The following is an 11858-nucleotide window of genomic DNA, read 5'->3' on the forward strand; positions in this document are numbered from 1 at the left end:
CACGTGTGCAGGAGCACGTGATAAAGCAGTACCGACCCTTTGGAACCAGATCTCACTGCGCCGAGTCTTTTTTTTTTCGGTACAAGGGTCTCTTATTTTCATCCATCCCTGTGTCCGACCCGCCCTCTGTGTCTCTTAGGGGGCGTTTGGTAACCCCAGCAGGATCACCACGGTGATCTAAGATCCCTGGTGATTCGAATACTGGGGTGATTTGATCCCTAGTGATCTAAGATCAATGTGTTTGGTAGGCTATGGTCCAGTGATTAAAAATCCCTGGATATCCATGAGTAACTTGTTTGGTATGGTACGGGGATCCAAGATCACCGACCACATAATACCACAAATATCCCTGATATACCTTAGATGGATTTTTTATGTATTTTTAATTCTCATGAATTAAAAATATAAGTCAATATGCTAAATTGTTACAACATTGTTCTTTTTATTCTATTAAGACTACCATGACTCGGCCTAATTACCAAAAATTTGTAGTCGTTTTAAAGCCAAGTTTCTCTCCACTTGCTCATCATTTTTCATTTTTATTTATTTATTTATTTATTTATTATTTTATTTTTTTTTCCTTTCTTTTCTTTTTTCTTTTTTCTTTTCCTTTCTTTTCTTTTCTTTTTTTTTTTCCTTCCTTTCTTTTTTTCTTTTTTTTTTCCTTCCTTTTCTTTTCTTTTTCTTTCCTTTTCTTTTTCTTTCCTTTTCTTTTCTTCTCTTCTTCCTGTTTCTTCCCGAAGCTTCTCCTCTTCTTTCTTCTTTTTGTTTCTCCTCTTCTCTTCCATTTCTTCTTCTCTTCTCCTTCTTCTTTCCAGAACTCCTTCCGACTTCTTCTCCTCCTTTCTTTCTTCTCCTTTCTTCTTCCACGAAGGAAGGAAGGCGAGCTCGGGAGGGAGGCTAGCGGGAGCCCACCCCATCGTGGGGAGCACAGGAAGGGCCTCCGACCGAGGATCGGCGGCGCTACGGCCATGGATCCACCGGTAAGTGGCCATTCCCTCCTCCTTCTTCTCTTCTTTTTCTTCTTTTTTTATTCTTCTTTTCTTCTTCCTCTTCTTTCTTCTTCTTTCCTCTTATCCTTTTTCTTCTTGTTTTTTTTCTTCTTTTCCTTTCCCGATTCATCAGATCTCCCCTCTTTTCCCACGAAGCAAGGGGGAGATCTCCCTGTCAGATCGCTTGGGAGGAGCTGGGCCGAGGCCGACGATGCCTGCGACCGGCTAGCAGCGCCCGCGGGACGGCTGCGGTGAAGGATAGTTTGGTCAACATCAGATCACCGCGCTTCGGTGATGTTGGAAACCCGTCCTCAAGGACGGGTATAAAATCACTGGACTGGACGGTGATCTAAAAAGTGGGGTGATCCGATATCACCGCCACGTAGGATTACTAAGATGAAATCAAATACGGTGATTTTATCACTTCATCCGGATCACCCTTGATCCTGGGGTTATCACCCCATACCAAACGCCCCCTTATATTCATCCATCCAAAAAACCCCGGAGCGCGAGGAACGCGGCACAATCGGCCTCATCCTCCTCCACGGCGAGGAGGTCGTCTACATGACTATCGAGGCCCCATTCCCCCAGACGAGTCCCACGCCAAGGCCCATGCCGCCTCCGCGGCTCTCTCAGGCCCTAGCATCGGCCTCGCCGCCGGCCACGGCATCCCCCCGCTCCCCTCGTCCAGGCCTTCCAGGTCTCGTCGGTCCCATCCGAAATGTCGGTGACCCTGCCCCCGGCATGATGTAGCCCTAGATCTCCCGGCCTCTCTGCCGCAGCTATCTGCCCCGCCTGTCTCTTACCCGCAGGTCATCCGCCCCACCAGGTGCTCGGCTTCCCTGCACCCATGACCGCCCGCCCTCCCATGCCCCCCCGCGCAGTTCGCCGCCAGGCCTCATGCCCCCGCCCCAGATCGGGCAGCGCCCTATGGGCCTGCCACCCTCTCAGATGATGTGCGGCCCCCCACCACCGCAGAGGCCCGGGATGCCGGCTCCTCTATCCTCCAGGGCTAGGATGCCTCCACCGCTGCTACCTGGTGGAACGGTCCCAGTGTTTGCCCCGCCGAGACCTGGGAGGAGGCCCCCACCGCCGCCAAACCTACAGCAGCAGCAGCAACCTCAGAACCAGCAGCAGCAGTAGAGATTATCAGGGTACGCCCTCTTCTTTCCTTCCCTTTCGTCTCTTTTCTTTCTTTTTATTTCTATTTCTTTATTTCTTGGGCAAGATGATCGTCTGTGATGATTGCTCCGGGTAACTTTGCTTAGGTTAGAGTGATTAGAGCGGGCTAGGAATTCTTCACTCTTGTAACGTTGATTTTGATTATCAAGTTATTTATGAAAAAAGATTCTAGGTTTGTATTAGGGGTTTAGGATTTAGGGTTTGGAGTTTGGGGATTGGGGGTTGAGTTTTAGGGTTTGGGGTTTGAAATTTGGGATTTAGGATTTAGGGTTTAAGGGTTTAGAGCTTAGGGTTTAGGATTTAGGATTTAGGGTTAAGGGTTAATGGTTTAGGATTACGGGTTAAGAAATTAGGGTTTAAGGTTTAGGTTTTAAGGGTTTAAAATTTAAGGGTTTATCATTTAGGATTTCAGGAGCATAGGGCTTGAGGTTTGGGTTTTTAGGATTTAGGGTTTAGGTTTTTAGGGTTTAGGGTTTAGGCTTTTAGGGTTTTAGGGTTTAGAGTTTACGGTTTAGGGTTTTAGAATTTTAGGATTTTAGAATTTTAGGGGTTTGGTGTTTGGGTTTTTGGATTTCTAGGTTTGGGGGTCTGCGGGTCTAGGGGTTTGGGGGTTTTAAGGTTTTGGGGGTTAGGGACTTAGGGTTTATGGGTTTTAACTCTTTCTTTAAGAAGTCTGAATTGTTAATTTTTACCTAACCTTTTAGGTTTCTTGATTTTGGTTTGCTTTGTCGGATGGAGAAGAAACATAAGCTTGCTTTGCTTGCTTCCATAATGCACATAGTAAATGGAGACTGGGGTGCGCTTGTTTATGGTTTGACTGAGATGGATGTTGTGAGGCCTGAAACCAATCAACGTCTTGTAAAAATGGTACTCCATTCATTACCAATTTTCTTTTTCATCTTTGTAACCGAACTTCTTAGCAAGGTGCTAAAAGAAGACCAGTTTGTTGTAGTGTGTGCTTACATGTGACATGTAGTAAGTGGTATGTTAAAAGAGGGACAAATTAAAGAACAAAAGAAATGACCTAAATGGGAAACTATAATATTAAACTGCAAACATCTAAGAGGGAGAAAAAAAAAACCCTAAGAGAAGTGCGACAAGATAAAAGACCTGAATACAAAGTCTGCCCTTTTTCATGCATTCACCGAGATCACTGTGTGTTTTGATAGAGAAGTTGACATAAAGCTTAAAATTGGCTTATTTTTTCCTTGCACACATTTATAGGAATCTTAGCAGCTAGAGAAATACAAATGAGCTTTCTAATTTCTTCTGATTATATCACCAATACAGTGCATAACTAACCAGTTGGGCAAAATTATCTTTTACAGATTGTTCTTTAATTATTGCTGTGATTTGTAGCTGGTGTTGATGGAAAAAGGCTTGGAAGATGATGATGGAATGCCTTTGTTGGCATCAGCTCTTATAAAACACAATTTCTCTGTTAAATTGGTTATAGCTTGCTTATGAAGTTCGATTACTGATCATTAACTGTATGATCTGAGGATGTCTTAATTTTATGTAGTAATAATGGTTAAAAGGTTTTTGGTGAGGACTCCTGAAGACCTTGTGGAAGACTTCTGGAAAAATAAGCAAATTATTAAATTTAAATTCCAATAAGGTACCGTACAAAGTGTGACAACTTTTGAAGGAACAAACAATATGATATAGGCTAAATTCAGCATGAAGATCGGCACACTAGCGTACTCCAGATAATAATGCAGACAAACAGTTGTGGAAATGATCTGCGTCATACTATACTTTATTTTCCCATTCCTCTATAGTTTTTATGAAAATATATGCTCAATGTGTTTTCTTGCCTTTGCTTAAATAATGTGTCAGGATTTGGAAGAGGCCTTGGATGAGGTAGTCTTCAATGATGGAATACCTGACATCAAATTTAGTAGGGTGAGTATTTGACCTATATGTTACTTGTATAAGTTGTTTTAAATTTTCTTAGTAACAAAATAGTTTCAACCCTTTTCTTCTCTTCTACCATCATGACACGGTGTTATTTTATGGTTCATGTGGTGTCATGTGAATTATTATTGTTATGTTAGGAAGGAATGTCACCTAAGGTCTTTTATCCATATCGATCAAGGTTTTGAAAGTGCATTTATGAGGACATTAGATTCTGGGCTGGAATCATGAATTAGACTAAAACAGCATGACACTATTGTAGGTTCTTTTAGTTAACACTGGAAGCTAAAAGAAGCAAGAATATATGGCATAGCTCGCTTGTTCAGATCAAACATGTATTGGAATATTAGAGTGATAAGGATGATAACATCCTTGAAAAGTTTTACAGCACCAAACATCCAAATATAAGACACCACCATAACATGTGTGCTACTTCTACACTTACCATCTAATACTGTTTCCTTTTCACCAAACATCATGCTTTTTTTTTTTTTTTTTTGAAATTTTACCTTTAGAATTAAAATTTAGTTTTAATCTGTTTTAATTGAAACCTATTTTACATGAAATGAAACAGAAATACTCTGGCTTGAGGAACAACCAACACATGGCCCAAAACCAAAATTTATACCTTGAATTTCATTTCATGTGCATGTTTTGGTAACACTAGGTTTTAACCATCATACCCAATTATTCTTTTAAAAGTCAAATTTGTTGGTACTTTAACAAACATCTAGAAATAGCATGCACTAATTGGTTTTTTGGGGTATCAAAATTCAAAGATTAGTGCACCTGTAAGGCTGTAACAATAAATAAAAAGTTGGGGCTTGAAGCCAATCATCGGTGAAGGCTTATTACCATAGAAAACATCCTCATCTATGCACAAGCGGCTCTTATACTTGTCATTGCTTTTGCCCGCATGAAAATATTTCATCAATATACAGATTCAATAGCCTTTTTCTGATTACCCACCCAATAAGTTCATTTGGCTTTTCGATCATAACTACTTTCCACATCCACAAAAATCACGTGCAACCTTTTCTTTCTACGAGTATTATATTCATCATTTACTTGAGATAATTATATGAATGGTTGTACCTTCTTGGCATGATGTTAAATTGGTATTCTGAGTTGATATTACTTGTTTTTTTTTTTTTTCTTTTTTCCGAACACCCTTTAAAATAGCTTCACATCATGACTTACAAATTTATATATTGTTCTTATATATTAATTTTGTTGTGCATTCTTTCTTCATTTATATAGTATTCTGTCACTTGTAGGATCTCATGAGATTGATTGCTCTATTTTTTTTGCTCCACTCATTTTCAAATGATGATCTGTTACTTCAGCATGTTGATATAATGATTGTTATGCAACAATAATAAGTCATCTGATATTTGTAACCTATATAATCATTTTCATTCTTGATTTAGATATCAGTTTACACAACACAGGTTTTACTTAACTGTTTGAAAGAAGATCTTTTTCTGTTCTGGTGGGCAACTGTTACCCATGTTTTGCAGGTTCTAGGTAAAATTTGGTCCATAGCACTTAAGAATCAATTCTGTATGCCACCATATTATATACACTGGTCTTGCGCTCTCTAGCTTCCCTAGAAGGTTAGCTTATTCTAATCCAGTGTTGACATGCACAGTTCACACATGGTTGACAACCACATGCATCACATAAATACATGTGCATGGCATGCACACTCAAATTATTATGTTTATAAGATTGTTTGTAGTTGTTTTCATCATCAAGATTGGCACTGACTGCAGACCAAAATTTTAAGACATTTCAATCTGCATACCCTTATGTTGTCCAGAAACTTCTTTATGATAATTCAGCTTCTACAAGGAGAATTTTATACTTGGTATACCTTTTTCTTTTTTCTGTCGAGTGCCTCCAGAAATATTTAACTTGGGTTTTCTGCTTTTCATTGTTATGCTTCAGTTATCTTTTACCTGTACTACTCCAAGTATGGTTTTATTTCACACCTTTTTGATGTTTCACAGGGAACATTTTTTATTAAATAACAAGGTTGTCAGCATTCACTTTAGCGTGGCATGACAATGGAGTAAAAACCATAATATTTTTCATTGCCATGTTCTATACTTCTTTGCCAACAGATTGGGAACATGCCCCTCATTTAAAAAGCACTCCTTTTTTCAGTTATGTAGATATTACATTATGTATGTTTTGGTGCATAGCATCAGAAAAGAATCACTTACAGATAAAAAAAATAGATAGAGAATTTGGATAATGTCACTAGAGCTTAACCATAAAGGCAATTTTACAGAATGAAAAGAAAAAACCAACATGTGAAATATATGAAGAAATTTCGCCAGAAAAAGAAATAACATGTATCATTAGGATGAGAAAATGCATTGAGATGAAATAATACTAATAAACGTGGACTTGATTTAACGTGGAAGAGCAGATTGTATAGGAAATGAAGATACCTGCTGGGGAAGAATTTGGTGATTGGAATATTATAGGAGATAGAATATTTGAGTTTGCAATAATATGCAATTTAGGAGTTACATTCTGTAACATGAGAATTGGGCACTTAGATACTTCTAAAGTTGGTTTAGGGTTTAGGGTTTTAGGATTTTTGGGTTTTTGGGTTTTAGGGTTTAGGGTTTCGGATTTCGGGTTTGGGATTTGGGATTTTAGGGGTTTGGGGTTTAGGGGTTTGGGATTTTTGGGGTTTAGGGGTTTTAGGAGGTTTAGGATTTTAGGGTTTAGGGTTTAGAGTTTGGGGGTTTGGGTGTTAGGGTTTGGGGTTTAGATTTTTAGGGTTTTAGGGTTGTAGGGGTTAGGGTTTAGGGTTTGGGGTTTGGGGTTTTGGGGTTTTTTGGGTTAGGGTTTAGGGGTTCGGGGTTCGGGGTTTCGGAATTTCCGGGGTTCGGGGTTTCGGTTGTGGGATTTGGGGTTTTGGGGTTTGGGGTTTTGGGGTTGGGGTTTTGGGATTTTGGATTTTGGGGTTTAGGGGTTCGGGGTTTCGGGGTTACAGTTTTGGGGTTCGAGTTGGGGGTTTTGGGTGTTTGGGGGTTGGGGGTTGGGGGTTTAGGGGTTTTGGGGTTTTGGGGTTAGGGTTTGGGGTTTAAGGTTTTGGGGTTTGGGGTTTGGGGGTTAGGGGTTTTGAGTTTTTGGGTTTTAGGGGTTTAGGTTTTAGGGGTTTAGGGTTTTAGGGTTTTAGGGTTTGGGTTTTAGGGTTTTAAGGTTTTACGTTTAGGGTTTTAGGATTTTAGGGTTTAGGGTTTAGGGGTTAGGGTTTGGGGTTTGGGGTTGGGGGGGGGGGGTTGAGGGTTTGGGGGTTTCGGGGGTTCAGGGGTTCGGGTTTTCGGTTTGGGGTTTGAGGTTTGGAGTTTGGGTTTGGGGTTTTGGGGTTTGGGGTTTGGGTTTTTAGAGGATTTAGGGGGTTTACTGTTTTAGGGTTTTAGGATTTGGGTTTTTTGGGGTTGGGGGGTTGGGGTTTGGGGGTTTGTGGTTTGTGGTTTATGAGTTTGGGTTTTGGGGTTTGGGGTTTAGGGTTTAGGACTGCTACAACCTCAAGTACAGTAGTTGGGGTCGTTGACGAAATCGAGAGGCCGTTGGACGATGCTTGATGGCCAGAGGCGTTGTCCTGGTGAGGAGATGCCCTCAATTGATGTCGAACACCTAAATCTATGACCTAATGGTGGGCTAAGGCATTCATTTGTGATATGTATTATATTTTTATAAGATCTGCATTTAGCGTGGCTAATCTAAACTCGAGCCCAACCTATTTTATAGGCAGGCTCATATTTTAGGCATGACTTGGTTCGTCGGGCTAAAAATTCAAGCTCAGGCCCATCCAAAATGTTCCAGGCTTGAGTGGACCGGGCGGGCTGTGCGGCTCATGAACACTCTTGTTGTGCCAGAACTAATAGTCATACTATGCTTTAGTATATTACTATACTAATTTGTACCATTACTAGTAACCTATCGGTATAGGTATTGAGTCCTAGTATGTTTTGTGTCATCCTTGGTAAAAGATTTTGGTTGCTAGCATCTAATTAATATATTGGTTGCAAGGTTATAATTATGCTCACTTGTTTGGGTAGTCTAATGCAACCTATAGGTTTGTGTAATGATTGACATTTGCTTTGTTCAACTGTATGATCCCATATACAGTTATGTTCGCATGACTCATTTCTGAAGTGCCTTTTCTCATTAACCTAATAACTTTGTTGATAATTGCTTATCCTTCTAAAGGTGATTAATATCTTCTACCCTTTTCATTACTTTTAACATCATCTAGTATTTGTGCTTCATGCAATACCTTCATCATTATTGCTTAATTATTTTAATACTGTTAGGTGGTTTAATTGTTTTAAATTAATGATGCTTTATATCATCAAATTTAGTATTTTATGGTCCCTACCCACTTTGCTTGGGTGAATCATTTTGATGTGTTTGATTTAGTAATCTGGACTTTTCATATTGCCATGAATCTTGGTGACATTCCGATTCTGATATTTTGATATGCAATTAAAGCTTTGTGGGAAGCTTTGTGGAGCTGCAGCTCTTGAAGGGAATGATACAATATTTCTAGGGAACATTGACAAAAAGTAGAAAAAAGATGTGAGTATATTCCTCATTTTTATGTAGCAATTTCTTTGTGGTTGTCAATAATACAAATAAAAGCTAGAATATGCTGTTATTTAATGACATATCCTCAAAGGTCTGTTCTCTGGCTGAGTTATTTTCTTTCATGTTATTTGATGAGCAGGTCATCAACCTGTTATAGGAAATTGGAGTTGAGAAGATCGACACTGTCACAGTCATGGCTGATCCTAATAATGCAGATTCCAATCGTGGATTTGCATTTCTTGAACTTGAAAGTAACAGAGATGCACAAATTGCATACAAAATACTTTAGAAGAAAGATGCTTTTGGAAAGGGTCGGAATATTAAAGTTGCTTGGGCTGAGCCATTGAATGATCCCGAGGAGATGCAGAAGGTCCCCACCTTTCTCCACCTCTCCCTCTCTCTCTCTATCTTTCATCTACACCCCTCCCTATTTTCCCATCGCTTGTGATGGCTTTGATAATTTTAGGCCATAAATTATGATGTGTTAGAAGTTTTAATTTGCTCATCAGATTAAAGTGCATATCACTCATTGTGCTCTACTCCATAACATCAAAATCTGTTATATGGTTTTTGCACCTAGAGCTTACAAAATGGCTTTTTTCGTGTAATTTGGTACATGGTTTTAAAAATTGCAAGTAATTAGATCTGTTGTATTTTTTGTTTTTTATGTGTCTTTTACAAGTTTTATACTTTATATAGCAACGAAGACTATCGTTTTCTTCTCTGAATGGAGCTTTATGTGTTATAATGCGCTGTACTTTTTTACTTTTGTCTTATGACTTGGGATTTAGAACCATGGCCACACAATCACACATGCACACTCTAAGGTGCAGGCATGTTAAAATTTCTGTTGTAAATTATGCTTAACAGCTTTAAACACTGTAATGTGGAAGTCATTTTGGGTTTTTGTTAACTTTCCAATTCTATGTCCAATTATTATGGGCTACTTGTAACAATTTTCCTTCCATCTTTGCATTATTCTTAGGATGTTGAATAGTGTTCAGATAGTCAACTGTTTATTAGTTTGTTCAATTGTTTGATAGTATAAAGTGATGTGGTCTACCTTAGGCATGCACATAATATGTTCTCACCAATAACTGTTTTTCTCTTTCCAACTTCTACTTTTCACTCTCTAGCAATTTGGAGCAGATATCCATTTTCACTTTGGGATCTTATGGGCATGATATGACCCATTAGTCTCACAGAAGAATTTTGTTTTTATGTTTCTGATCTCTTTGATTAGTCACTGACAATTTCTTGTCAAATTTTTACTGTTTTGATATGGTGATCCACATATCTCGCCTTTGTTCAGGTAAAATCGGTTTATGTTGAAGGCATACCATTATCTTGGAATGAAGACAAAGTGAGGGAATCCTTCAAAAAATTTGGGGAGATTGAGCGTATCATCCTTGCACGTAATATCCCATCAGCTAAGAGAAGATTTGCCTTTGTTAACTACACAATGCGAGAGGCTGCTGTTTCATGTATTGAGTCATTTGATAAGGAGGAAATAATGGAGAGTGGCTTAAAGGTTCGGTATTGATCTGTTGAATGATAATACATTATTCTCCCTTTTTGATTGATTTCAGTGGTCACTTTGTGTTTTCTTTGCCCAGGTAAATCTTAAAGTATCACTAGCTAAGCCTGTGCAAAAAGGTAAACAGAACAAAGGAGGGTCAAAATAACAAAGACAAAGAAAAGCCCAAAGCAGTCCATCGTGAGTCAAAATTTCTTCAAGCCTCTCTGCTTCTATTTATATTGCTGAATTGTTTTTTAATGTTTAAAATCAGATTTGAAAATCAGATGCATATGATGTATATTGTTTAGATTAAATTCATATTAGTTTTGTATATATGATGTATGAACATAAATTAAATAAGATTTAAACATGAATTAAATCTGAAATTAGCATGTTTAATTGACAAATTCAGATTTGAAAATAAGTTTTAAGAACTAAAAATTTGTAATTAACATGTGATTCAAAACTTATGTAATGATCTGAAATTTTTTATAAATCTACACTTAATTGAGAATTAAGTGATTTAGAATTGTGAATTGAAATCTAATTGACATTGCATAAATCTTGGGAATTTTTGGGTTAACTCAAATCAAGTTTTAGTGAACTGGGTTAGACATAGGGTTAAAATCAAAGATGGACTAATTGGAGTAATTGATCAAATTTAACTAAGTAGTAATTAGATTAGGTCAAGGATACTCAATCAAATACAATAGTTGTACTTGATCAAGTTTATATTTTTGATTAGACCAAATGGAACTTGATTGAGGCTTAGTGGTTGAGCCTGAGTTATTAGGATAATTAAAATCAAAATTGATTAACCAGTTGGTGTCTAAGGTAAGTTTGGCAGTCTTGACCGGTGGTTTTTAATTGGGAGCTACTCGTACTGATTCGTCTTTGTCGAGTTAATGGCATATTCCTTCCACTGATCTTACTTACCTGGCTGACTTAGTCAATCATTTTTAATTAGATCACTTAATGATTCGAGTTGATCCATGCCTGTAAGCAAAATCAATGTGACTGGTTTAGGTGCCCAAGAATCAGGCTGAATCTAGTTTCTTTTTTTTAATCTGACTTGATGAAGTCAGTGGGAGGATCAAGATTAATCAATTTTTCTCTTCTCTTCTTTTTATTAAATCAAATCCCCTAAAATTATTAGGTCACTAGAATAAAATAGTTATAGAGATAACTAGCTCAAAGCCTCCCATGAAGTTGAATGATAATGGGTCCTGTTAGGGAAAAAAACTAAGTTATTCCAAAACAACTTGCGGGCGCCCGACTAGGAGGCGCCCGAATCGAGGGCGCCCGACCTGCGGGCGCCCGACCAGACGACGCCCGAATAGGAGGCGCCTGACCAGGAGGCACCCGATCCGAGGGCGCCCGACCTGTGGGCGCCCGACCAGACGACGTCCGAATCGGAGGCGCCCAACCTGAAAGCAACTAGCTCGGCTCGGCGCCCGACCAGATGCCGGACTCCGAGATGTCTCGTCATAGCATTCGACCTCGGTCTGATCTCCTTCGGGAGCCTTCAGAAACCTAACCTCACTACTCACCTACTAACGTCACGCGCTTCCGTAGTTCAGCCAGAGACCATACCTTGCTTCGCCGTCAGCAATTAATGCGCATGGCCTCTGATG

The 11858-nt window shown here is 39.1% G+C and overlaps 1 long non-coding RNA gene across 3 annotated transcripts; it reads left to right on the top strand.

The window, feature by feature from the left end:
• The first annotated feature begins 766 nt into the window (after positions 1-766).
• On the top strand, positions 767-11448 carry LOC113463759. 3 transcript variants are annotated; one of them, XR_005514781.1, is made up of 8 exons: positions 767-983; positions 1126-2146; positions 4014-4079; positions 5612-5707; positions 8610-8696; positions 8845-9075; positions 10018-10236; positions 10322-11448. It is a non-coding gene; the product is annotated as an uncharacterized LOC113463759 (long non-coding RNA). The 3 variants fall into 3 exon arrangements; XR_005514780.1 differs by lacking the exon at positions 5612-5707; XR_005514782.1 differs by lacking the exons at positions 5612-5707; positions 8610-8696.
• Positions 11449-11858: the final 410 nt, after the last annotated feature.

Source organism: Phoenix dactylifera, chromosome 14, assembly GCF_009389715.1.
Source record: "Phoenix dactylifera cultivar Barhee BC4 chromosome 14, palm_55x_up_171113_PBpolish2nd_filt_p, whole genome shotgun sequence".
Classification (NCBI taxonomy): Eukaryota; Viridiplantae; Streptophyta; class Magnoliopsida; order Arecales; family Arecaceae; genus Phoenix; species Phoenix dactylifera.